This window comes from Saccopteryx bilineata, chromosome 4 (genome assembly GCF_036850765.1).
Source record: "Saccopteryx bilineata isolate mSacBil1 chromosome 4, mSacBil1_pri_phased_curated, whole genome shotgun sequence".
Classification (NCBI taxonomy): Eukaryota; Metazoa; Chordata; class Mammalia; order Chiroptera; family Emballonuridae; genus Saccopteryx; species Saccopteryx bilineata.
In genome coordinates this window covers 6,164,946-6,191,931 of record NC_089493.1, presented here as the reverse complement: position 1 = coordinate 6,191,931, position 26,986 = coordinate 6,164,946, and the positions used below count along the sequence as shown (strand labels likewise).

Here is a 26,986-nt window from a genome sequence, read left to right as displayed (position 1 = left end):
TGGAGCCAGAGAGGGTGGGGATCAGGCCCCGAGGTTCAGGGCCGCAGAAAGTGTCCTGGTCCTGCTGGTGTGGCCGGTGGCCTCGTGAGGGGCAGAGGCAAGGGGAGGGTCATGTCCCAGGGCTGGGGTGCTGGCACCAGGGCCTGGCCACCCTCAGTTGCCCCCTCTGGGCCTCCAGAGTCACGACCCGACCTCTCTTTGGCTGGTGAGCGGCAGGTTGTCAAATGCAAAGGTCTGTTCTTCCCTTGGTCTCCTGGCCTGTAAGAAAGTGATTCATGGTCCTGAGAAAGCGGGGTGGGGGTGGGATGCACAGAGGAGCCCGACTCCAGGGAGAGCCAGCCGCTGCCTTTTAAAAACACACACTTTTAAAAACACATACACTTCAAAAACGGCAGTTTTTTGTGTTTTTAAATAGTGAAGCCTGGCCCTGGCTGGTTGGCTCAGTGGTAGAGCGTCGGCCTGGCGTGCAGAAGTCCCGGGTTCGATTCCCGGCCAGGGCACACAGGAGAAGCGCCCATCTGCTTCTCCACCCCCCCCCTCCTTCCTCTCTGTCTCTCTCTTCCCCTCCCACAGCCAAGGCTCCATTGGAGCAAAGATGGCCCAGGCGCTGGGGATGGCTCCTTGGCCTCTGCCCCAGGCGCTAGAGTGGCTCTGGTCGCGACAGGGCGACGCTCTGGAGGGGCAGAGCATCGCCCCCTGGTGGGCAGAGCATCGCCCCTGGTGGGCGTGCCGGGTGGATCCTGGTCGGGTGCATGCGGGAGTCTGTCTGACTGTCTCTCCCCGTTTCCAGCTTCAGAAAAATACAAAAAAAAAAAATTATAATAAAATAAATAAATAGTGAAGCCTGAAAAAGGAAAGGAGCCCTGGGCTGTGTGCACAGTGGGGGAACTGCACCAGGAAGCTAACGACAGGGGGCGCGATGGGGGGGACGCGGCTTTAGCGGGAGAGGGGCCTGGCTCGGACTCCCTGCCCCCTATGGGCCCCAGGGGCGGTGACAGGAAGCAGGGAGGGAGGTACAGTGGCATGGGACCCTTGCTATGGGTTCTGCCCACAAAGGTATGCGGTGCTGAGGTTTCGACCCTCAGGAAGGGCCCCCAAATCCCGCCTGCCCTTTCTGAGGGTCCCCCTCTCATCTCAGCCCAGTGTCCTGGCATCCTGGACACTCAACGCGCGGGACCCTTCGGGGAGAACTCTCCGTTGGAGTTAGATCTGAGCCCACCAGCCTGGCACACATGGGCCTCCCCGGGTGGTCTGACGCCACCCCGGGCGCCCCGCCCAGCACTGCCAGCACCCCTCCCAGCCCCACCTCAGAGCAGCCAGGCAGATGGAAGTCTCTGCACATCTCACGTGCTTCTCCCTTTTGGCCCCTCTTCCTGGAACCATCCATCATTCCCAGCAAAACCATCCATCTCCTTCCCTCCCCCCCTCGGCTTCCTGGCCAGGGCGGGGCCTCCGCCGGGTGCCCTTCACAAGATGGTGCCCATCTCGAGGGCAGTGTTCCTGTCCGAGCCGTCTCTGTGCCCGGCATCTGGCACACAGCAGGTGCCCGGCGGACAGTCGTGTCATTTCTCTGATGTTGCTGGTGCGTGTCCCTCCAGAGGCCTTCACGACACACGTGGGGCTGAGAGCCGGCCGCAGGGTCCTCCGCTCACCGTCTCTTTCTCCTCCCCGGACCCCATCTGCGAGATGTCATTACCACTCCCATTTGATGGACAAGGAAACTGAGGCTCAGAGGGTGTGGGTCACCCCACGGCTAGTCCATGGAGGCGTGAGGGTCCGGGGGCGGAGGTGTCCCGGGCGGCTGAACCAGAGGGCTTTTTGTTAGATGCCCTCCACCCCGCTCTGTGTCACTGGGGGCTCACGGATGAACCCTCCCCATTCTTGTGCCTCAGTTTCCTGATGTGTAACACATGCTGCTGCTGCTGGGCTGTATAGTGCCACCGCTGGGGGCAAGGGACACTCATCTTTATGCCCGGGAATGCCAACCATCTGAAGACATTTATCTGTCCCAGCACTAAGCTCCTTCCTTCACGCCCCCTTAATCCTGCGGCTGGCGGAGTCCCCATCAGCTCGGTAGGCTCTGCCAGGGTGGGGAGGGGGCCCGTCTCCCGTCCTGGAATGCCTCCTCTCCCACGCCTTGCTTCCCCGCCAAGGTGGCACTTATGACACTGGAGGCCAGAGACCGTGGGAATCCTTTGGAGCCCATGGCCCTCCATCAGATACCCGGACGGGGTCCCGGCCAGCCCCCAAACCCGCCCCTTGTCCAGCTCCGGGTGCTGGCGAAGGAGGGAGCCGAGGTGGGGCTGCAGACCCCCCTGGCCCCCAGGGCTCCCATGAGCGGCCCTGCATCCTTGTTTTCTGCGTTCGATTCCCACTTGACTGACGGTAAGGTTAGAGGCAGGGTGCGGGTTTGCACACAAGCTCACTTCTTCCAAGTCCTGTTTTGAGGACAAGTGAGTCCGCCTGGCATTCTACACAGGACAGGGAGTGCTGAGCAAGCCGCTGGCCAGCTGTGCGGGCTGAGTGGGCCTCAGTTTCCTCAGCCCCAGCCTGGCACTGGTGTAGTGACCCCGGGAAGTGTGTCACGGGGGAGCTGATGCCGCCCTGCCCCTGCGGCCCCTCCGACAGCAGGCCCTGGCCCCTCGAGCCCGAGCCCGTGCCGGGCTCCAGGAGGAGACAGGTGGCCACGAAGAAAGCCGTAAGTCTAACCGGCCGCCATCCTGCTAATGGCTTATCTTCCTTTCACGAGAAGGAGGCCCAGCGCCCGCCCGCCCGGGAACAACAGGCCTTTGTGTGCTTTCGGGAAATCGAGATGGAACTCGGAGGACGACGAGTCAGGTGTTGGCGCCTTATCTTTCCTGGCAAAGCCGAGCCTCTAGGCCCGGTCCCGCTGGCAACCGAGGGGAGGCGTGAATAATAGAAGGGCTGGCACTGGGCTCCCAGCCACCTGGGCTGGGTCGGGGCTGAGGGGAGGAGCCCCGGGGGAGATGCGGCCTCAGATGGCGCGGGGGTCCTAGTGGCCCAGGAGAGCTCGGACTACTGATGCCTCTCAGAGGACCCAGGTGTTCGCATCCGCATCGCTGTACCTGGGCTTAAACCTCACAAGCTGTGTGTCCTTGGGCAAGACACCCTGACCTCTCTGAGCCTTTGTCTTCATCTCTTCACCTATGACATCCCCTCTGACCTCTAGCGATGGTGGGAGGGGCTCCAGAAGACAGCCTGGCACACAGTAGGTGCTTGGCCATGCAGCTACAGAAGAAAACGCTTGCCGAACGGGGCAGCAGGACACGTCTGCTCCATCCTGGCCGTAGACCGGCGGTGCGGGGCTGGGCCAGCCTGCCCCCATCCTGGACCGCTTCCCGACCTGGGAAACAGGGGGCTTCTCCTGATCTGCCCCAAACTTTCGGGACTCCAGTTCTAATTCATGCTGATTGGTGGCTCTGTTCCTGACCCTTCCCCAGGTGGAGGTGGGGGGACTGAGAGGTGCATCTGGGGGCCAAGCAGGGGCCTCCGGAGGGAGGGCACAGGGCAGGACCTGGGCCCCAGGCTGAGGATCTGCACAGGAAAGGGCTGTTTCCCAGATGGGGAAACTGAGGCTCAGAGAGCTCACATGACCTGCACAGGCTCACGTCGCTCAGCCATGATGTGCCCAGTGAGGAGACCCCGGATGACTTAGTGACAAGGAGTCTAGGAGCGGAGTTATCCTGGGTGAGGTCACCAGGTGCCAGTAATTTGAGGGTCAGCACCTGCTGGCACCCAGGAGGATGCAGTGAGGACAGTCCCCTGTGCTTCCAGAGCTGGCACCGCCTGATGGCATTGGGGGTGGGGAGTGCTGACCAATGCCAGTCAGCTTGGATTTAGGGTGGGTCTCTGTGTGGAGGGGCTCACGCCAAGAATATGGGCAGGGTTGGGGCACCAGGGAGCAAGGCCCGCAGAGAGACCCTTAGTGATAAATCAGAAAAGTGACAGGCTAGCCGCCCTGCCCTGCCCTGAGGATGCTGGGAGGTGGGGGGGGGGGCTAGTGGTCAAGGCCACTCTGTCCTGCTCGGCCATGAGTCACTGCCTGGCCTGGGCCCAGGCGACCAAGAGAGGCCTCTGGCTGGACGTCCCATGGTTAGCAGCCTTGGAGCTCATCAGCTCCTCAGGGTTCCTGGTGGTTTCTGCTCCTGGGAGAACTTGAACTTCGGATCACAGGGTGGGTAGTTTGGAGCTGCATGAAGTTCCAAACCTGTCCTGTGGAGTGCCCCTGGCATCGTTGGCTTCAGTTTTTAGCGCCCAAAACCCAAGGCCAGTAGTTCTCAGACCGTGATGGGCATTACTGGGGGAGGGGCTCCCTGAAATTAGACCTTCCTGAGCGCCACGCAGGCTGGTGGAATCTGCATCTTGGGGCTTCCCACGTGGCTCCTGTGCCCATGTCCCAGGCACCCTCTGGTACATACAGCAGACCCTCAACGCCCCAGTCACGCCCACTCTCAAGTTCCCACCCACCCACCCAGTCCTCCCACGGGCCTGCACCCTGCAAGGGCACACTCGCCCCATCTGTATGGATTCACACGCATGCCCCCAGGTGCAGACGGCCTCTGGCACCCACACAGACAGACAGACACACATAGACACGTACACACAGACCGGTCTCACAATTAGCGGGCCCTGTGCATAACATTCAAGAGTGATTAAAAATTTTGAGATGGTGGCAGCAGAGCATTAAACCAAGCTGGGGCCCCATGTGACAGCATGGGCCACCTGTCAACAAAGCCAGCCATGCGGACACTCGGGTCACACATCCTGGGACCCTGGTGGATGAACTTGCCCATAGCATGTGCATGCGTGCGCGCGCGCGCACACACACACATACACGGGCACACACTCTCCTGCGTGGCGCGTCTTTAAGAATGACTTTTTATTGGGACGAAGAAGTGTGCTGGTCAATGTTTAATAAGCACAATCATAAGTTGAGTCATTATTTCTGGTAAGCAAGAAATACCAGATGGGGTATTAAATGAATCACCGTCTTGGGTTTCATGAGTAACATTTTAATTGGGTTCTGACTAGTTTGGGAAAACTTTTCGGCTTCGCCACCCCCACCCAAATCCACACTACACCAGCTCTGATTTAATGCTTCAAATGCCACGCAGCGGCTCACGGTAAGGATTTTGTGGGCAGACTTCTGTACTGGTCAAATTCCTATTAGTGGGGCACCCTTTCTTCCCAGGAACGGGAAGAGGGATTCTCACATGCATTGAGCACCTATTGTGTGCTGGCCCCTGTACTGAGCAACATGCGATGTGTCCATGTTGTCCATGCACCACTATTTGTACGTGTCAGGCACAGTGCCTGGCGCACAGTAGCTGCTTCACCTGGAGTGGTAGCTCATTGCTGTAGTCCATCAGAGCCAGGGATCCCGCTGATTGTGAGATGCACATTATCTTCTGGGGCCACGAACAAAGAGAAAACACTGCCGTTCAAACCCTGACACCAGCCAGGACACCGAGGACAGGTCACACTCCAGCCTCAGAGGTGCCTCAACGGGGAAAGTATGTCTTAGAGTCGATGGAAGGCGACATCAGCTTCCCCAGTCAACAGATGGAAAGACTGAGGCCCAGAAAGAATAAAACCGGCCAGAGTGGCATTTTGGCTCTTGCTGCTATGTGATCGGAGGCATAGAGAGCTTATTACTGAGTTCCACCCACCATGGATGCAGGGTCGCTTTGGGGGAAGGACACCTGTCTTGGCTGCCCCGGAATGCTGCTGGGGAGCCCCACCCTGTGCAGCCGGGGAGCTAAGGGATTCCCCAGGGTAGAGGGTTCATTCTCCGCATCTCCCCACGTCTGACCAAAGGCAGGTACAGTTGGAAGCATTTTTTTCAAAGCAAGTTTTAGAGATTGTAGTAATTTTGAGGACTGGAGGCCTGCCCTGAACCTAGGCCCTACCCTCAGGCGATAATTCATTATGCGAGGATTTTTCGTAGACAGCAACTGCCCTTGGAAGGCAATGAGCTCATGAATATGCATAGGCTCATCCTCATAAATTATGCATTTGCTACTGGGGCTTCCTGGGGAGGCCAGGAGGGCTGGAATGGCTCGGTGCAGCAGAAGGCTGGCTCACAAGGGCTTCTTGTAAAGCACATATCCCTGCCCGCCCTCCCTTCCACCACAATGAACGCAGAGTGCCACTCCAGCTCTGCTGAAACGTGGGACTCTGGTGTTCAAAGAATCCGGGGTTTGCTTGGCTGTCACTTCTGTGGCGGCAATGCCGGTGGATCTGGAGGGGCGGTCGGGGGTCAGGCCTGCACTCACTGGGCGGCTCGCTCCGGGCCCACAGATCCTGAAAGCAGCCTGACCTTCTGAGGACCCTGTAGCTAAAAGCTGATGCCCAGACGTGTGATTTACATGCTGTTTAGATGGAAAGAGCTCATGTTCCTCCTGACTGGGGCCTGCTCAAGTCCAGGTGGCCCTAGCGTCACCCAGCACGCACTGGGTGGGGAGTCAGGGTGGGGCTGGGGCTTTAAAAGGAGGCCCCGCAGGTGTCCGGAGCCTGGCACAGAGCGTCCATCCCTCCCCCAAGCCAGCCCTGGCCTCCTGCGGGCGCTGCAGGGCACACAGTGGGCACGCCCGCCTGGAGTCAGGGTCGGGTGTCCCTGCAGGGCCTGCTTGTCTGGAGGTTCCCCCTCCCAGGCGGGGGGGGGGTCCTCCCTCCTCCTGCCCAGCTGCGACCTTGCCTGCCTACCTTCCTGATCTCCCTGACCCTACGCCTCTCTGGTGGCTCAGCCTCTCCCTGCAGCCACCCCCCAGCCAGGCTTGAGGACAGTCCCACCTCTCCGTGTATGTCCTGGGACTGTCAGCACCTGTCCTGCCATCAACAGCCGCCACACATGGGCACGTCCACCTTCCTTCGTCCGTCCTCCCAGCAGCCTGGGCGGGAAGCCGGTGCACACCTTACCGTCCGGGCCTTAGCCAGGAAGGGATGACCGTGTCCTCGTCAGCAGCAGAGAGGCGGCACTGTAGGTCTGGAGTGTGTCGCCTAAACTCGGTCACTGTCCCCAAACCCGGTGGCTCTGGGTCAAGCCCCAGCGAAGCCTTCACTGTCCTTACCTGCAGCAGGGCCTACAAAGCCCCCTCAAACACACCGTGAATCTCCACGGGCCACCAACCATGGGGCTGGACTTAGACCATTTCCTTTGAAAAGCAAACTTCCAAATGTGTATAAGAAACAAAAGCTCCGCAGAGAATTCACCGAGCGGAGAGGAGGACAATGAAACCGGCCCCGCGCCGCTGGCCACGTGGGCTCCTTCCTCTCTGCGCCTGTTTCTGAGCGAAGGGGCCCTGTCCAGCCGCCCACAAAGGGCATCCCCTGTTTCTGCCCTGACCATGTCACAGGCGGTCCCCACAGTGCTGCGTTGTCACAGGCGGTCCCCACAGTGCTGCGTTGTCTCCATAGTTACGGCTTTTAACGACTGCCAACTGCCGACCATGGTGCACGACCCGTTCCTTACCTTGGGCTTTGTTGTGCGGGACTTTTACGTCACTGTTCTGGGGGAGGGACTTTCAGCCATCCATTAGCTTAATTCTTCTGTCACGTTACTAATGGAGAGCTTCCACTGGCCTGTCCCTCCTCTGCACAGCCAGCCTCTGATGGAGCACGACGCACTTTTCTACCCAACCTCACTTGGAGGGCTCAGCCCCCAAACACATGCTGAGAGAGAGAGAGAGAGAGAAAGAAAGAGAGAGAACGGTGGGAGGTGGTGGTGGGGGTGCTGAGAAGCAGAATACATCAACTAGTTGCTTCTCAAATGTGCCTTGACCGGGCAAGCCCAGGGTTCAAACCAGTGACCTTAGCATCCCAGGTCAGTGCTTTATCAACTGCGTCACCACAGACCAGGCTGCCAATATTAATCTTGGTCTCATCAAATGAGCTCCTACCCTGGGCTGGACTGTCCCCACGTCTGACATCACTGGCCCCACTGTAGGCTGAGCAAACAGTCCCTTGCCGGCCGTTCTCCCTCGGCCAGTGCACAGCTGGGATTCCGGTGCACGTCCATCTCATGCAAGGGCCTCCTGTGTGCATACCACTCTCTGTTACCCGAGGGCCACAGGAATGACCAAGGCCTGACCCTAGAGAAACCCCAGCCAGGCAGGGAGGAGGAGAAGCAAGGACTCCCAGGTGGAAGCCAGAAGCCCTAGTAGACCCCAATACCAGCCAAGGCTTATGTTTGACGGGCTTTATAAACGTTAACTCACTGAATCCCCACCACATTCTGAGGGGCACGCCTCCTTCCAGATAAAGAGACTGAAGCTCAGAGAGGCTGAGTAACTTGGGCAGAGTCACACAGCTTTCACGGCAGAGTCAGGATCTGAACTCAGGCCGTCTGGCTCCAGAGTCCATAACTCACACCACCTTGCTCCTGCCAGCTCTGTGGGAGCTCACTTGAAACCGGCTCCCTCCACTTCCTGTTGCTGGCACAGGGCCTTCCCCAGGAGGAGCTCAATCAGTATCTGCTGAGTGGAGGACTGTTGGCCCGATATTGTGCGTGTGGATACCACCAAAGGAGGCCGGCGGGGAGAGCCATCGCGGCGGGGTGGGGGCTGTCAAACAGACCAGCCTCGTCACGGATGGACGTGGGTCCCAAGCCACTGCGTCCTGTTTCCAAGGGCTCCCACCCAGTGGACTTGTAGACAGACGGAGGGTGTTGAGGGGTCAAGCAGGCTCCCTGGAGGGTGTCCAGCAGGGGGGCTGCAGGAGGACAGAGGGAGGACACTGAGCGAAGAGGGAGGAGAGACCAACACCCGCCCTGCGGTCCAGGCGCAGAGTGGAAGAAACAGGGCTGTACGTGGCTTGGTGAACCATGTATGAGACTTTTAACAATGTTTCTATTTAATGACTTTAGAGAGAGAGTGGAAGGTAGAGAGAGAGGGAGAGGGAGAGATTGATTTGTTGTTTCACTTATCTATGTATTCATTGGTTGATTCTTATATGTGCGCTGACTGGGAATCGAACCCCCAGCCTTGGTGTAGCGGGGTGACTCTCTAACCAGCTGAGCTACCCAGCCAGGGCTCGTACTGAACTTTCTTGGTAGACCTTGGATTGGCCAGCGGTAGTTCCATGTCTGTGTTCAGAGATCCCTAAACCATTGCCTTGCCCCGTCCTCAAGTTTCTTTTTTACTGTGCTAAAATACCCATAATGGAAAATATACCTTATCACCACCTTTAAGTGTGTACTTCAGTGCTGTCACCACCATCCATCTCCAAAACTCTTTCTATCTTGTCACCCAGAAACTCTGTCCCTATTAAATACTGATGCCCTATCCCCCTCGCCCCAGCCCCCGGCACCCACGCCGTCCTACCTTCTGTCTCTACGAGTCTGACTCCTCTGGGGACCGCACTGAAGTGGAATCATTCAGCGCTTCTCTTTTTGTGACCAGCTTATCTTAGTTAGCATAATGTCTTCAAGATTTATTCACGGCGTAGCTTGTGTCAGAATTTCCTTCCTTTTGAACTCTGAATAACATTCTATTGTGTGGATGGACCACGTTTTGTTTATCTCTCCATCTATCCATGGACACTTGGTCTGTTTTTACCTCTTGGTGATGGTAAATAATGTTGCTATGAGCACAGGCGTACAAATATCTGTCTGGGCCCCTGCTTTTGCTTGTTTGGAGAGTTAGCCAGCAGTGGAATTGCTGGATCTAATGGCAGTTCTATGTTTTGGTGTGTGTGTGTGTGTGTGTGTGTGTGTGTGTGTGTGTTTCTCTGAAGAACTCAATTGTTTTGGTTTTTTTTTAATCACACACAGATTGGCTAACAATTTTAGGGATGCTCACCAATAATAGGATATGCCAGTCAGTACATTCTAACATGACCTTGTGTTTGATGAATAGCATGATCACTCTACAGACTTAAAAACTCGGTTTGAACTCTTCACCATTGAAACTCTGTTGGACGATGTTAAATATCCACCAGAATCAACACCAGTAATTTGTTCCACTTGGCAAGGGGAAAAAAAAATGTTTAAAACCGAGTGAAGCCAGCAGATATCCACAATCCCGGGTTGCCAAGCAGCAATCATGCTCATAAATGGCCAGTGCTTTTTCTCAAGAAAAGGAGAGCTCCGTGTTGGCCGGGAGACAGGCGGGTCTGTCGCTAATGGAACCAGGCTGGCCGCTGAGCTTCTATAGGAAGCAAAGTGCAATCCATCATGCTGGAGTGTATACTTCGAAAATGTGGCATGTCCCCTGGGAGTCACAGTTTTCCAAAGGTTCTTTCGCTGGTTCTGCTGATTCATATTCCCATAATTCCTTCCCTGCACAATATTTTCCCATCGCCATGGTGATGGTGTGAGAAGAAGGCGTAGTGAGAAACTTCAGGGTTTGTTCTTATTTCACAGAACAGAGATGAGACTTCTGCTGAAGAGTGGGGTAGGGGTTCATATTTTAAAGAGAAGAGTTGGGCTCCCTGAAGCAGAATGGATGCTAGCTGGGAGAGAGCAGGTATCAGGGAATGAGGCAGCTGTGCACTTTCTAGCTGGTTCCGGGACTTTCTAGCTGGTTCTAGCACTTCCTGCCTGATGACCACGGGCAAGGCCCCTCGCTTCCCCTCGCCTCAGTTCCTTTCTCTGTAAAACGAGGTGGACGGAGACTGCGGTTCTCTGTAGAACTGGTGAAGAAAATGCACGACATTTACAAACTGTAAAACCTTATCCCTCACCCCTCAAAAAGAAAAATAGAATCGCAAACAGAAAACAATAATAAATCCCCTTAGTCCGGGGCTAGGGGCTGCTGCAGGTGGCTTTGTCTTGCAATTCGTTGACTGCTTTCCTCGTGGCCTTCCTCAGCCCCTTCGTCCACACACACATCTGTAACTCCTAGAGCAGTAGTCACCAACCTTTTTTGGGCTATGGACCGGTTTAATGTCAGAAAATATTTTCATGAACCGGCCTTTAGGGTGGGACGGATAAATGTATCACGTGACTGAGACAAGCGTCAAGAGTGAGTCTTAGACGGATGTAACAGAGGGAATCTGGTCATTTTTAAAAAATAAAACATCGTTCAGACTTAAATATAAATAAAATGGAAATAGTGTAAGTTATTTATTCTTTCTCTGCGGACCAGTGCCAAATGGCCCATGGGCCGGTACCGGCCCACGGCCCGGGGGTTGGGGACCATTGTCCTAGAGGACAAGAACTTGACTTTGTATTTATCCCGAGCCCTCCCCTTAGCTGAGCACACGATTTCACTCAGAACGGGCCTCAAGAAATGCATGACCTGAATTCAAATTTGAATCCAGCAGATGCTTGCCACGTCCAATCTGTGCCAGGCCAGGCCGTGGGGTCACACTGATAACCCACAGGAGGGGCCTCTGTCACCTGATCCTAAGACCTGCCTTTGCTTTCATAGGCAGCTTTTCCCGGGGGCAGGATGACAGGGCGGGGAAGCACCCTTCTGTTCAAGGTGGACATTGAATGGAAGAGTCGCCCCCATCTCAGAAACCTTCAACAGCAGAGGAGCGTGTCTCAGAGTTGAAGCGATGTGGTCATTCCAATGCCACACTTCGGGTGGAATTCTCTGGAGGATGTACTGCTTGCAGAGGTGACATGGAGAAGGAAAGGGGAGTCTCAGGGAGCCGCCATCCGAGCCCGAAGGATGACGTCTGAGCTGGAGGGTGAAGGACCCCGGCGGTGGCAGAGCTGCCGCAGAGGAAGGGACTTCCGAGTGGCTGGAAGGATTGTGAGCAAAGGCTCGGAGGCCCAGAACAGCTCAGCGCGGTTCCTGGAACTCGGTAATCCCATGCGGCTGGAGCAGAGACTGGAGCAGAGAGTGGAGCAGAGACGGGGAGGAGGTGGGGAGAAGGCGGGCCGGCCCTGAGCCAGGAATGACCACATACACCAGAGTGCTCAACTCGTGGGCAGAGAACCCAGCTCAGGACAGCAGTCCAAGGGGAAACTTAGGAAGGCCTTTGAAAGATTCCCCCCCCCCCAATGTTGCTTGTATCTTTTTGTCAGCAGTTTGGGACTCCTGGGTGACCCCAGGTGGCACGGTTTGGTGGTTTGGACATGGAGTCAAGATAGCCAAGTCCTGTGGCCCCATCCTCTGTGGAGGGGAAGCCTTTCTGGTCCTCTTTTCTCAGGCGGGCCCCGGAGCCTTGCCTCTGTCTGCGACCTGCCCGGGAAGCGGGGAGGGAGAGGCACGAGCAGGAAGAGGCAGGCCAGCCAGGCAGGGCTTCGCAGCGGTGCCGGGCACCTGGGAGCTGGAGCAGGTCAGCACGCAGCCTGCACGGCCTGCTCTGCAGACGGCACCCTCGGCTCCTGTGGGGACGCCTGACCCAGGTGCAGGTCTTCCCCTGGAAAGTTTATTCTGAGATGCCAAGAAAAGCACCATCCTAAAGGGCATGGCTCTAGCCCCAGGGCCCCTCAGTGGCCCCAGCAGGCGAAGGCGTGGGGAGCACGTGCAGCAGGTGGCCCCTTTGAAAGGCAGAGCTCTCAAGTTCCACCGAGCTCATCCGTGGCCCCAGACCTCAGTAACCTTGGCCTCCCCGCGGTGGGCAGAGAGACAAGTGTCTCTCTCTTTTCTGGGGTGTCCCTTCCTGCCCCTGGCCATGCAGTTAGCACAGACAGTCCACGCTTCCGTGGTGGTTGTGTCAGTGTGATGTCACCCTTTCTGGGGGCTCACATCTAGTGAACGAGGATGCTCATTCTCTGCATGTCTCCGCACTACCCATCCTCATCCTTGAATACGTCAGTCTGGACCAAGGGTGAGGCATGCGTGTTTCAGCATTTTGACAAGTGTCGTGATGTCCTCCGGGCACCACCTGCCTTTCAGGATCAGGCCTTCTCAGCACATTACATTGGGGACACTCAACTTAAACAGCTGGTCTAAGGTCACATCTCTCAGACCAGCCAGCCGAGAAGGAAGAGATGAGCAAGAGCCCAAGTCCGCTCTCTTCCGTTACTGCCTCCCTCTCTCCCTTGGCCTGGGAATGAAAACAGGAGGCTCAGCTGGACTTGATCTAGCCCCTGTCCACCCTTCCAGCCACATTTCCCCCCGTCCCTTCTGTGTCCTCCAGGTTCCTTCCACCTGACAGCCATAAATGCTACACACAAACCTTCCCTCCTCTTCACACTTGCTCACATCATTTCTCCTCTCTCCTCATCCACCCAGTTCCAGCAACACCTAAATGTCGTTGTGCCATTCTTCCTCGTTTTCCTCCAAAAGAAAGGCATCACCCTCTCTGTCCTCCCTTAGTCACCTCGTAGGCGTCAGAGCTCGTTCCGACTCCAGTTGACACCAGCCTGGTTAGTTTCCCTCCATGGACCTCAGTTTCCCCATCTGAAAAACAGGGATGTTAGTACCACCTGGCTAAGTACCAAGAATTATATAGCTGCGTCACGGGTTGAGCACAAGGACTGGCACATAATGGCTAGTGAATAAACATGAATCCCTTCTCTTCCTTTTGGCAATTTCCATTGGTGTTATAATGACCTGCCTTGCCCACTTGATGGTGAATTTTGTAGGGCCTATAATTCAGTCCTCTGCGTTTGCTCTAGAAGAGTAGTTTTCAAACCGTTTTTGGAAATGTGTCACAATAAAAAATACATTTTACATTATAACCCATATGAATACGAGTAGGTCAAAATGTGTTGGGATTCTCTCTGTCATTACTGACTTGTTGTTGTGGTTTAATATATAAATTGCTGAGAGAAGAGTATGGTTGTGGGATTGTCTGTCTCTCCCCTGATGAAATGACCCTGTAATCATTATGAAGTACCTATCTTTAGCTCTAGTAGATAGTCTTTGTTCTGAAGTCCATTTTATCTGATATTTTAATATATTCACTCAAACTCTGTCATACCCACTGTGTCCATGTTTACATCCTTTTTTGCCTTATTTTCAATCCATACATGTCTTTATATTTAAAGTGGGGATTTGTGAACAACATACAGTTGTATCTTACTTTTTTTATTTTATTTTTTAGTAAGTTCTGCCTTCTAACTAGAGTATTTCTTTAGCCTATTAACATTTAATGTAAATATAACTTCACTGAATATGGGTCTATCATTTAGTATTTATTTTCTGCTGTGGCCTTGTTTTTAGTTTCTCTCTTCACCTTTCCTGCCCCTTTTCTGGGGGAGGGTTCTGATTTATTTTACCAGTTGACTTTTCAGCTATACCTCTTTGCATTGCCCCTTTAAGAGCTGCTCTAGGAATTATAATCTTCATTGTCATTTTTACTTTTCTCAAAGTTAATGTTACACTACTTTACATAAAATGTAGGAACTTTGCAACCACGTAGGCCCATTTATCCTCATTCTCAACATCCTCAACCGACAAGACAGTGTTACAATTCTTGCTTTAAACAGTCACAGGTAATTTTTTAAGTAAGAGGAGAAAAATGGTCCTTTGTATTTCTAAAAACATTTGCTATTTCTGATGCCCTTCGTTCATTCATGAAGGACCTGAGTTTCTCTCCAGCATCATTTCCCTTGAGACTGAAGAACTTCCTTTAGCATTTCCTTCTTTTTTTCTTTTGTTCTTTCTTTTTTTTTCAGGGACAGAGAGAGAGTCAGAGAGAGGGATAGATAGGGACAGACAGACAGGAACAGAGAGAGATGAGAAGCATCAATCATCAGTTTTTCGTTGTGACACCTTAGTTGTTCATTGATTGCTTTCTTATATGTGCCTTGACTGCAGGCCTTCAGCAGACTGAGTAACCCCTTGCTCGAGCCAGCAACCTTGGGTCCAAGCTGGTGAGTTTTTTTGCTCAAGCCAGATGAGCCCATGTTCAAGCTGGCGACCTCGGGGTCTCGAACCTGGGTCCTCCGCATCCCAGTCCAATGCTCCATCCCCTGCGCCACCACCCAGGCAGGCTCCTTTAACATTTCTTTTTTTTTTTTTTCATTTTTCCGAAGCTGGAAACGGGGAGGCAGTCAGACAGACTCCCGCATACACCCGACCGGGATCCACCCGGCATGCCCACCAGGGGGCGATGCTCTGCCCATCTGGGACGTCGCTCTGTTGCAACCAGAGCCATTCTAGCACCTGAGGCAGAGGCCATGGAGCCATCCCCAGCGCCCAGGCCATCTTTGCTCCAATGGAGCCTTGGCTGCAGGAAAGGAAGAAAGAGACAGAGAGGAAGGAGAGGGGGAGGGGTGGAGAAGCAAATGGGCGCCTCTCCTGTGTGCCCTGGCCGGGAATCGAACCCGGGACTCCTGCATGCCAGGCTGACGCTCTACCGCTGAGCCAACAGACCAGGGCCTAGCATTTCTTATAGTGCAGGTTTGCTGGTGATGAGTTCCCAATGTTTCTTTTATTTTAGAAATGTCTTTATTTCATCTCCATTCTTGAGAGATAACGTCTATATCTTGAGAGATATAGACGTCTGAGTTTACAATATTTTTTATTTGAATATTTTAAAGATGTTGTTACACTATATTCTGACCTCCCTGGCTTCTGATGAGATGTCCAGTCATTCAAACCACTGACCGCCTGTATGTAATAATGTATGACTTTTCTCTGTTTTTAAGATGTATTTTTTCGTCTTTATCTTTGGTTTTCAGCAGCTCGACTATGATGTGCTTACAGCATAGTTTTCTCCATTTATCTTATTCAGATTTTGCTGAGCTTCTTGGAACTATAATTTATGTTTTTTCTCTAAATGCGGAAAGTTTTCAGCTCGAGTTTCTTTAAATGCTTTTCCTGCCTGCCCCATTTTCTCTTTTCTGGCACTTTTGGGCTTCTGATGTTGCTCTACATGTCCCCAAGGCTCTGTTAATTCTATTCCATCTTCTCTCTCTCTCTCTTTTTCAACTCCGAAGATTTTTATTCATCTCTCTTCAAGTTTACTGATTTTTCCCCCTGTCGTTTCCATTCTCATTCCGAGTTCATCTAGTGGATTTTTTTTTGTTTTAGATAATGTGGTTTTCAGCTCTGTATTTTTCATTTGTCATTTTTAAGTGCATAAAACTCAGTGGTTTGTAGTATGTTCACAAAGTTGTGCAATAATCACCACTATATAAGTTTAAAACATGTCATTACTCCCAGAAGAAATCCAATACCCATTAGTAATGGTTCTCCATTTCCCTTTCTTCCCAGCCCCTGGCCACTACTGATCTACTTTTTTGTCTTTATAGATAGTTTCCTACTCTGGAAATTTTCTATTAATGGAATCATACAATATGTGGTGTTCTGTGACTGACTTTTTTCACTTAGCATAATGTTTTAAAGGTCCATGCATGTGGCAGCGCTTCATTCTTTTTTACGACTGAATAATATTCCATCGTATGAATACATTATATTTTGTTTACTCATTCAACAGTTGATGGACATTTGGATTGTTTCTACTTTGGGGTTATTATGAATAATGCTGCTGTTTGATTCATTTTTATATTTCATGTTTCTCAACTGAGAGAGATGTCCTATCCTTTATTTGGACATCTCTTTCTTTATCTCACTGAGTACTACTGTTATAATAGCTACTTTAAAGTTCTTACCGAATAATTCTGGGTCATCTTAGGGTCAGAATCTGCTGATCGACTTTTGTCTTGAGAACCGGTTGCATTTTCTTCACTCTTCACATGTGAAGTACTTTTGGATTTTATCTTGAACATTGTGAATTTACTGCTGTGGAAATTGGATTCTGCAATATATATATTTTTTTAAGTGAGAGGAGAGGAGATAGTGAGATAGACTCTTGCAGGCACCCCAACCAGATCCACCTGGCAACCCCTGTCTGAGGCCAATGCTCAAACCAACCGAGCTATTTTTAGCACCTGAGGCTGACCGGCTCAGACCAACCAGCTATCCTCAGCTCAGGGCCTGACACTCAAACCAATCAAGCCACAGGCTGTGGGAGAGGAAGGAGAGAAGGGGGAGAGGGATGGGAGGAGAAACAGATGGTTGCTTCTCCTACATGCCCTGACGGGAAATCGAACCCAGGATGTCCATATGCCAGACCGATGCCCTATCCACTGAGCAAAACTGCCAATGCTTCAATATTATTTTAAAGAGTGTGGATGTTTTGATTTCAGTAGGCAATTCTCTCGATTAGACTGAAACGTCAGTATTTGACACTTGTGTACAAAACGTCAGGGTCCTCCCTCCTTGGCTCTCTCTCTGTGAGGCTTCTCCCACTCTGCAGCTATCCTGCTTGACCAAGGCTCCTTCCCCTGGCTCCTCATCACGAGGGACAGGAGATCTCTTACTGCAATTGAGCCACCTTGTGCCCCGACCACAAATGTGGCTGCCCTTAGGGCCCAGCTATCAAAACAGGAAATTTGCCCTTTGTGGTTTGATTCTTCTAGGTTTTTTTTTTATTTTGACAGTCTCTTTTTTATTTATTCATTTTAGAGGAGAGAGAGAGAGAGAGAGAGAGCTGATTCTTCTAGGTTTTGATGTTGCTCCCAAACCCACCTGCTTCCGCTCATTTCCTAAAGCCCTCAGCAGGTTGTTTTTGTTATTTTGTCTGCAGTTTGTTGCTGTTGCTTGCTGGAGGCTTGATTTGCTAAGAATTTGCTCCTCCATACAGAAAAGGAATATATATAATAAACATATTTGAATATATATATATTTGAAACAAAAACAAAATATGTATACTTGAAACAAATGTATTTATGAATGAATACAGTATATACCACATCTCGACATATGTAGCCTGATGTTTTGGGCTCTGCTCCACAATATTTCATTTATTTCTATTCTTATTGATTTCAGAGAAAGAAAGAAAAACACTGGTTTGTTGTTTCACTCATCTATGCATTCACTGGTTGATTCTCGTATGGGCCTTGACCAGGGATCGAACTGGCAACCTTGGCGTATGGGGACGATGCTCTAACCATCTGAGCTAATTAGCCGGGGCCCTCATGTTTCCTCTTTAAGATGCTGGTCTCAGTCTCCTGCTCAATTGACTCCATGACCCATTAGTAGGTCACAGCCCACAGTTTGACCCATGGTGCCCTAACAGCTGGTGGACAAGGAGCAGGTGCTCCGTTTGCGAGCGTGTGGAGACAATCAAGGCAGGAACTCCCCCCCCCGCCCCCACCGCCCGAGGTTGAGAAGGCTTTGGGCCTTGAACTAACCGGAAGCAGGGTGGTCACAGTGCTGACCCCACAGATGGGGTGCACATCTGTGTCCCCTCCCCCACACCATCCCCCTGGGGCCTATAGTGAACAGAGCCCAAGTGAGAGTCCTCCAGAGTGCAGACCTCGCTGCAGAAAGTGTTTCACATGGTTACATACATGCCCCTGAGCCCCCAGGGTTGCTACATAAGGCTGCCAGATTTTTATTTTTATTTTATTTATTTATTTTTCTTTAAGGCACACTTTTAGGTAAGAGGTGTTTTTTTTTTTTAATTCATTTTAGAGAGGAGAGGGAGAGACAGAGAGAGAGAGAGAGAGAGAGGAGAGACAGAGAGAGAGAAGGGAGGAGGAGCTGGAAGCATCAACTCCCATATGTGCCTTGACCAGGCAAGCCCAGGGTTTCGAACCGGCGAACTCAGCATTTCCAGGTCGACGCTTTATCCACTGCGCCACCACAGGTCAGGCCAAATTTTTATTTTGCTGAATAAAGACATTTAAAAATAATGATCATTGACTCTGGCCACTGTTTCATCAAAGAAAGGCTATTAAAAATGTCAGATGGACAATCTCAGAGTCCGGCAGGATCCTAAAAGTACATTCAGTTTGTGCCATCACAAACGCAGTCCACAGTTCTCTCGCCATCCTTGGACAGGTGTGGGGAGCCTCCAATCATGCCCACCGGGAGGCCAGGGCTTGGAGGACATGGGGAGGTCCCAGAATCCACCTCCCTCTGGGGTCAGGCCCAGAGACTAGGGTTGGACGTTTGTCCAGGGTCACACATCTGGGAGAGAAAACATGTCTTCCAGTTTCCCACAGGTCATTCTCCACTGAGATTCCAAGTCACCTGGACTACAAAGACAGGGACGCCTGTCCCCAGATCCAGGCTCCGCTCCGCAGCCTCCCCTGGCCTCTGAGCTCATTTCGCTCGCTGCCCTACTTGCCACCACCCAGCTGCGGTCTTGCGGCAGAGAGTAGCGTGGATGGGCAGGGATCCAGCCAGCCGAGTGGGCGCTGCTCCCCGCCTCGCAGGAGCGCTGGAGCCGGAGGCCCATTAGCACTGGCGTAATGGAGGCTTCCTTCTCTCTTGGCAATCACTGGCCCGTCTTGCTAAATGACCACAAGAGAAGTCAGACGCAGGCACCCTGCTCATAAGGCTGGTCTCAGTCTCCTCATCTCTCCTCGGAGGAGGGGCGGCTGGCTGCGGGCTCAGGGAGGACCCAGCCTGGTGTCTTTCTTCTGCCCAATGGACCCTGGGTGAGCATCCCCCCAAGGCCGTCCTGCGGCGGGGCTGGGGTACTGGGTCATGGGGGGGGCCTCTGACCCGCACTGGGGGGTTAGCCCTTTGTAGGGCTAAGGGGGAGGTCGGCGGGAGGGGTGAAGCCGGGTCCCAAGCAAAGAACAGGAGGCTTGGAGGAGAGAGGGTGGGCTTCTAGGATGTCCCCTGGCTCTCAGAGTGACTCTGCTCACCAGAGACAGCCGTTCAGGGGTGGCCTGGTAACCTATGCACTAACACACTTCCACGCTCTTCACCATGGTCTTCTCTGGCCTCTTCGGGGCCTGGCAGGGCCTAGGGTCAGCTGGCTCACCCAGGCTTGGCCATGGCAATTGTTAGAAGATTCAAATATTTTTGTAGTGCTTAGTATGTCTGTAATGTTGCCCCACCCCCAATCCGATCTGGAGGGCACCCTTTTCTCCTCTTGGGGGACCCCCCCAGGGCTTCCTTCTGTGCACTCCAGGGGGCCTCCAGGCCCCCTGCTCCAGCCCTGGACATTAGATTGTTGCATGTTTTTCACGGCTCCTTGGGAGCCTAGTGTGCAATAGGTGTTCGGCTGCGGGCATGGAGCCTGGTTTGCAGCTGTGGTTACGTGCGTGCCCTGCGTGTTTGTGGGGGGACCTGTGGAGGCCAGCCGTGCTCGGGGGTGACCTGCCAGCCCAGGGGTAAGCAGTCATCTCGCTGTGTTCACGGGGGACCCCGGATTGGGGAGAAGCTGCCGGGAGGAAGGGTTGGAAGAGGGGGTGCATTGCCAGCATCCCCTGAATGGGAAAGAAAGTTGAGAGCGAATATTTTAATTGCAAATCCCACTGACAGCTTGACTTGAGGGGAAAAGACGAGCTAAATTTAACCCAGTTAGTTAAAGAGCCAAAAATGCAATTTTACTAATTAGCTTAAAATGGAAACTAGTCCAGTGATCATAAGGAGCTATTTTGGTTGCAAAATAAAAAAAAAAAAATAAGAAAAGAAAAGAAAAACAAAAAGAGAAAGAAAATGGCTGTTCCTCTCTTCCCACGGACACACACACTTTACATTTTAATACTGTTACATAGTCAGGAATACAGCTCGCTGGCACAGGGCCCACGACACAGGCAGTGTCACAGCTTCCTTGAAAAGCTACCAGAGTCTGTGTCTCCACATCACATCTATCTTCTCATGACAGAGCATCAGAGAGAGCTAGTCTCTGCCATCAGGGAGGGCGGAGCCCAGCGGGCGGACAGGGCCGGGTCTCGGAGGACTGGAGTTCGCCTGGGCAGAGGAAGGGGAGGGCCACTGGCAGAGCGGGAGCAGAGAGTCCTCGGAGGAGGTGATGTTTGAGAGGAACCAGGGTGGGTGGGATGTAGTTTGCTTAATGTATTTTTGTGCCAATTTGAAAGGCATGCCTAAGTCACAGGGATAACTTGTCCGCCTCTTCCATGGCCCACACAACGGCAGGATGGAGACAGCAACGAGGACTCTGCATAAAATTTTGTAGCTTCGCCCAGGACGGTATAAATAGTGACAGCACGAGAGGTAACATTTGGGAGACAGCATTTTCACTGCAAATTTCCATGGTACAGTGAACGTGTGTACTCTTCCAACGAAAGCACGCGGTTTCTCCAGAGGGCTGCCTCCCGGGGACGTTTTCCTGCTGCTCTCCTGTGCTGCCGCAGAGCGGCCGGCAGGCAAAGATAAACTCCTAGCAGGTACCACAGCTGCCCGCACGTGAAGTGTAGAGAAGCAGCTCTCTTCGGCGCCCCTATCGATGAGACTGAAAGGAGACAATGATCTCTGTCACAAACGTCAAGTCCTCTGGCACCCGTTAGCGCAGAATCCTGATGACGTGTGTGTGGCTGACATTGTATGACCCCCTGTGTTTGATAGGGTGAGTTTTGAATCACTGCATGACATTATTAAGAAGGCACATCATAATGTACTTAAGGACCACATCTCCGTGTGTGGTGCACACATGAATTCTAATTTGTTGTCATTAGTAATACTGGTCATGAATGAATTGCCCTCTTCTTAAATGTCAGCGTGTCACCCTAAATTTGGGCTCAAACTACTTTTCCTGCGGCCATATTTACTTCTCACCAGAGTGGCCAATATAGGATGTATACACATTGATATAAGATGGGGGCATTTTCTTCTTCTTGAAAGATTTACCATAAGAACCCCTTTGAGTCATGAGCTAAAGCCACCCATTATTATCTCAAGACTTCATTTGAGAAGCCTTGGCCGGATAGCTTGGTCAGTTAGAACGTTGTTCCAATACACAAATGTTGTCGGTTCGATCCCCAGTCAGGGCACCATGCAGGAATAGGCCGATGTTTCTGTGTCTCCTTCTCTCTCTTTCTCCCTTTTTCTCTCGCTATCAATAAATTAAAAAAAAAATTTTAATGTTTATTTAAAGGTGTAGAATTTAGAGTTCTTTGGGAAATCCATCTCCTAGGCAAAACAAGGTAAAAAGGCACATAAATCTTTAACCTCCTTGAAGTCTCTTCTCTCTCTCTTTTTCTAATTGGAAGGAAAGCACACTTTAGCGACAGGGACTGAGGCCCCCCCTCCACCTGGCACACAGAACCTGACCTTCAGAAGCAGGCTCACAGCAAATGCCTGTAGAATAAATGTACGCACACAGGAGTGAATGACTGAGCCAGCTAAAGAGCAGAAAACAAACTGAAGCTCAAAAAGTTGGCTTAAAATACATATGATTTTAAATTTGATTTAAATGTATTGTTTTAGAGAATAAAATAGTTCTAGAAGGATTAATACCAAAAGCCTTGGTCACCTTCCCTCACTTCCTGTGCCAGCCCCACACCCCCACTTCCTGGAAGCTGCCACCACGTCCAGGGTTTTACCCATTCCTTTTGTTACTCCTTTGTCTCTCCTGAAATAGAATGGATATGCCGGTACTTCCTGGTTTCCCAGGTTCGGGGATTTGTTTTCTGTTAACTTCCCACCGCAGAAGATGAAGGCTTAGTGACACACCCACACATGTATACCTCCCGCCTTTCCAATCTAGTTAGGTCATAATTTTTTTTTTTGATCATCATGTTTATATTGTTATGACTATAAGTGTTATTCATGGTTAAGCCACACACTATATGATGGAATTTTCTTTCTTCTACAGTTTGTTGTTTTCCTGGAGCAGGTAATGGGCCTCTGTTTTCTGTGTATCTATTACTAAGTCATCCCCAAGTACTCTGGCTAACGTGTGAATCTCCTCTTAATAGTTGCTACTTTTATCTTCTACATGGGCTTTGTCCAGAGTTCCTGTCCTCGGCCTGTAACCTGGCTGCCGACTTTCACAATTGTTACTGTTTATTGCAAAATGGGTATCATCTCCTTTTCCTGGGGATTCCTTTCACCTCTCTCCTGAGCTGGATTTCTCATTTGCTGGATCTCATGTCTTTTTCTTTCCCTGCAACTCCCTTGTTCTGGTGAAGCGCATCCTGCAGTAGTCTTCTGAGAAAGCGTTCAAGCAGGAGCTAAGCTGCTGAGACCCTGCATGACTGAAAGTATCTTTAGTCTACTCACACACCTGAATTGTTGGCCTGTGATTATTGGTAGAAATGAAGTTTCCCTCAAAAATTTACTTTCTGCATTTCTTATTGTCATCTAGCTCCTCTTTTGCGGCCCAGAAATCTAATGCCATTCTGATTATTTTTTTTATTATTTATTTACTTACCTATTTACTTATTTCTTTTTAGATAGAGGAGAGAGAGAGAGAGAGAAAGAGGAAAGGTGGGGGAAGTGGGAAGCATCAACTTGTAGTACATAGTTGCTTTCCATATATGTCTTGACCTGGCAAGCCCAGGGATTTGAACTGGCAACGAGCTCAGCATTCCAGGTCCATGCTTTATCCACTGTGCCACCACAGGTCAGGCACCATTCTAATTCCTCATCCTTTGTCTCAGAGCTGTTGTTTCTCTTTGGAAGCTTTTTGAAAAATGTTTTCCTTCTCTCCAGTGTTTTAAAGTGTCCGAGGGACATACATTTTTGTGTATCTCTCTCTTTCTGCACTGTACTAAGTTCTTAGCAGGCCCTTTCAATCTAGAAATGCATGTCCCTTTGCTCTGGGAATTTTTCTTGGGTTTTTTATTGGATGGTTTGCCTCCCTTCATCCACTTCCTTTGGCTTTCTGGAATTCCCATTATTCAGACATTGAGCTTCCCAATGTGATTATTACATTTTTTTTTCTCCTATATTCTATATTGTTTGTCTTTCTGTTCTCTTGTTCTGGAGGATTTCCTTAACTCCTTTATAGAGTCTTCTTTGAAGACTTTATTTCTACTGTCATATATATTTTTTTTCTTTTTTAGAAGCTGGAAACTGGGAGAGACAGACAGACTCCCGCATGCGCCCGATCGGGATCCACCCAGCACGCCCACCAGGGGCGACGCTCTGCCCACCAGGGGGCGCTGCTCTGCCCCTCCGGGGCGTCGCTCTGCTGTGACCAGAGCCACTCTAGCGCCTGGGGCAGAGGCCAAGGAGCCATCCCCAGCGCCCGGGCCATCTCTGCTCCAATGGAGCCTCGGCTGCGGGAGGGGAAGAGAGAGACAGAGAGGAAGGAGGGGGTGGGGTGGAGAAGCAAATGGGCGCTTCTCCTATGTGCCCTGGCCGGGAATCGAACCCGGGTCTCCCGCATGCCAGGCCGACGCTCTACCGCTGAGCCAACCAGCCAAGGCCTCTACTGTCATATTTTTAATTTCCAAAAACCCCTTCTTATCATCTAATTTCAGCCTCTTGTCTTTGTTCCGTGGCCGCAGTAACTTTGAGGGTGTCCATGATAGTTTTATTTCTTTCTGTTCTCTGTTAACTCATATTCCTCTTCCCTTCTGTTATTTTGTACTTCCCCAAATGTTCGGAGATACTTGGCTCTTCATTCAGATTTTAGAGCGGCACATTCAGCAACCGCCCGGAAGCTCTGAGGCCACAGAGGAGACTCGTTGGCGCAAGGACGTCCCTGGGATTCCTGATCTTCTGCACCTCCAGTCTTTCCCTAAGGGTCTGTCATGTTCCCTAGAAAGGGGCCTTGTCTGCAGAGAGATGGTGGCGGCCAGGACGCCAGGGCTGCAGGTGGGAAGGGGCAGGGTGAGGTGTCCTCATGCGGCGCTAGGCTGTCCTTTGTCCTTCGCGCGGGATGGTTCCCTCTAGTATCCATTTGTGCAGAGAACCCCTTTGTCCACCTGCTTCAGAGATTAAACCTGGAGATTGGAAAAGGGTCCACCTGCTTCTCTATTAGTGACCTCAGGCCACCAGAACAGAATGCCACACACTGGGGGCTGAGTTACCTGAACTTTTTGTTTCTCTGTTCTGGAGGCCGGAAGTCCAAGGTCAGGATGGCAGTATGGTGACTCCTGGTGAGGGCTCTGTTCCCGGCTGGCAGATGGCCACCTACTTGCTGCATCCTCAGGCGGCAGAGAGAGGGAGAGAGGCTGGACTGGGGCCGATTCTTGGACAGTGACTCCCCCTGTGAGTTGCTGAGTGCCTGGTCCCTCCTGTGGATGTCAGTGTGTTCTGGTGTGTTTGCCCCTCTCCTGGACCATGAAACCCTCAGGCAGCGGGCTGGGGCTTTATTCCCTCTGTGTCCCCTGTTCCCAGCACAAAGCGGGCACTCAGTGTATACAAATGACTGGAGCACCCAGCACTGTCTGTGACACAGAACACAGTGAAGAAGCTCTGACTGGGGGGTGGGGCCGCGTCGCACCAGTGACCTCCGATCAGAAGACCCTAAATCTTTGCATTACACAGTGGGAGGACCAGAGTCTGGACTCCACGGGCAAACCTGTGAGCAAGGGTTCCCGGAAGCGTTGTTAACCGCAAATAAGCAGTGTGTGTTCAGGTCTGTCTGGTGCCTCCCCACCACCCCCATCACGGGCACACCTCACAGGCAGGTCTTATCCGTGACTCTCCTGATCAATATTCAGATTTCTGGCAACTCTTCTCTATGTCTTACAACTCTGATGCTGTGAGGCAGCTTAGGGCGGCGTTTCCAAAATACCTGTGAATCGCGATAACTTTTTTCAGTGTTAAACGTGCAGAGGTTCTAGGTCTTCCCATATTCGCTAGGATGACCAGCTGACTGGTCACTCAAACCAGAATACTTCAGCATCAAAGGGGGTTGCTAAGGACCGCCCAGGATGCCGGCGTGCACGGGGCCGCCTCGGCACAGGGATGAGTAGCCGAACTAATATTAGGGTGTTTGCTCTGTGGTTAGTTGGTGGTAAAGCCAAAAGTGGCCAGAAAACCTCACGGGCAACACAGTGGAGCCAATGGACAAAACCTTCTGAAAACGACATCATTCAGTGAAGAGTCTGGAACGGAAATGTTGTTTGCGTTCTAACGGGGTCCCTGCCTTAGTGTGTGAACTGGAGACAGTTAAAATTTGAGTTTCCTACATCGGAACAACATTTTAAAGAGAGAATACCAACTGAATATTATTGCTTTTAATTTTTCACTTTAGACACTTCAAAATACGTCAGTTCTTTGGACAGAAGCAAATCACTAAGGATACTTTTCAGTGAATAACTTACGGGGAGGGGGAGCCACAGGCTTCTTAGATAATAAGGATTTTTGATACCTGTTTGGACCATTCACAGGTTAACTGTGGAAGGCTCTGGAGTTCACGATTCTACAGTGTGGACAGTTTGGTAATGAGGCCACGCAGTAGGAGAACCCCGATAAGGCTGTGCCCTTCATCGAGTGTTTCTTGTCTAACGCTTCTTCTAACCTACCCCAGCCCACCCAGGACATGTGGCACACAGGCAGGGAGCTGGGGGCATCAGGCTTTGTGTGATGGGCTGCAGACCCCCCACGCACCCCTAAGGACAAGGCTCCCAGTGAGGGGCAAGGCCAGGGAGAGCCCTGCGAAGACTCCATGTGGACGGCTGCGGGAGGATGAATGAACACACAGTCAAGTGCGGAGCCCTGCCCCTAACGTGCCCCCATGGTGTTGAAAGTCTAGTTTCTACAGAGCTTCCCAGGGCAGGTTGGTTAGCACAGATGAAAGGTGCTTGTGGCCATTAGCGACCGGACGGGGCAGAGTCACTGGCAGGAGAGAGAGCAGGGAGCATTCGAACTGAGCTCAGACTGAGGGTGATTCTGTAGGGGACCACACAGACACAGCCCCAGGGACAGACTGTTGTGGGGTGGGGGTGGGGGGTTGGGGAATGAAAAGTAGCGTGGATTGATGTGGGCTCAGAAATGGGGGCCGTGAGAGTTCTGAACTTCTGTCTACATGTTTAGGACTTTACTCTGCAAGCTTTTTTCTCTCCAATAAGAAGAATCATTTTAAAACTGGAGTTGGGCCCTGGCTGGTTGGCTCAGTGGTAGAGCATTGGCCTGGCATGCAGGAGTCCCAGGTCCGATTCCCGGCCAGGGCACACAGGAGAAGCGCCCATCTGCTTCTCCACCCCTCCCCCTCTCCTTCCTCTCTGTCTCTCTCTTCCCCTCCCACAGCTGAGACTCCATTGGAGCAAAGTTGGCCCGGGCGCTGAGGATGGCTCTGTGGCCTCTGCCTCAGGTGCTGGAATGGCTCTGGTTGCAACAGAGCAGCGTCCCCTGGTGGGCAGAGCATCGCCCCCTGGTGGGCATGCCGGGTGGATCCCGGTCGGGCGCATGCGGGAGTCTGTCTGACTGCCTCCCCGTTTCCAACTTCAGAAAAA

The 26,986-nt window shown here is 51.9% G+C and overlaps 1 protein-coding gene across 2 annotated transcripts in view; it reads left to right on the top strand.

The window, feature by feature from the left end:
- EML1 (EMAP like 1) overlaps positions 1 to 26,986 on the top strand; it is a 172,056-nt gene that overhangs the window by 13,035 nt on the left and 132,035 nt on the right. The window contains exon 1 of one of the 2 annotated variants that reach the window (XM_066272628.1): positions 19,272 to 19,318. The exons of the other annotated variant lie outside the window; for it this stretch is intronic. The gene's annotated coding sequence lies outside the window, so the exon portion shown is untranslated. Of the gene's footprint in view, positions 1 to 19,271; positions 19,319 to 26,986 lie in introns of those variants that run through there. 2 annotated transcript variants of the gene reach the window in all.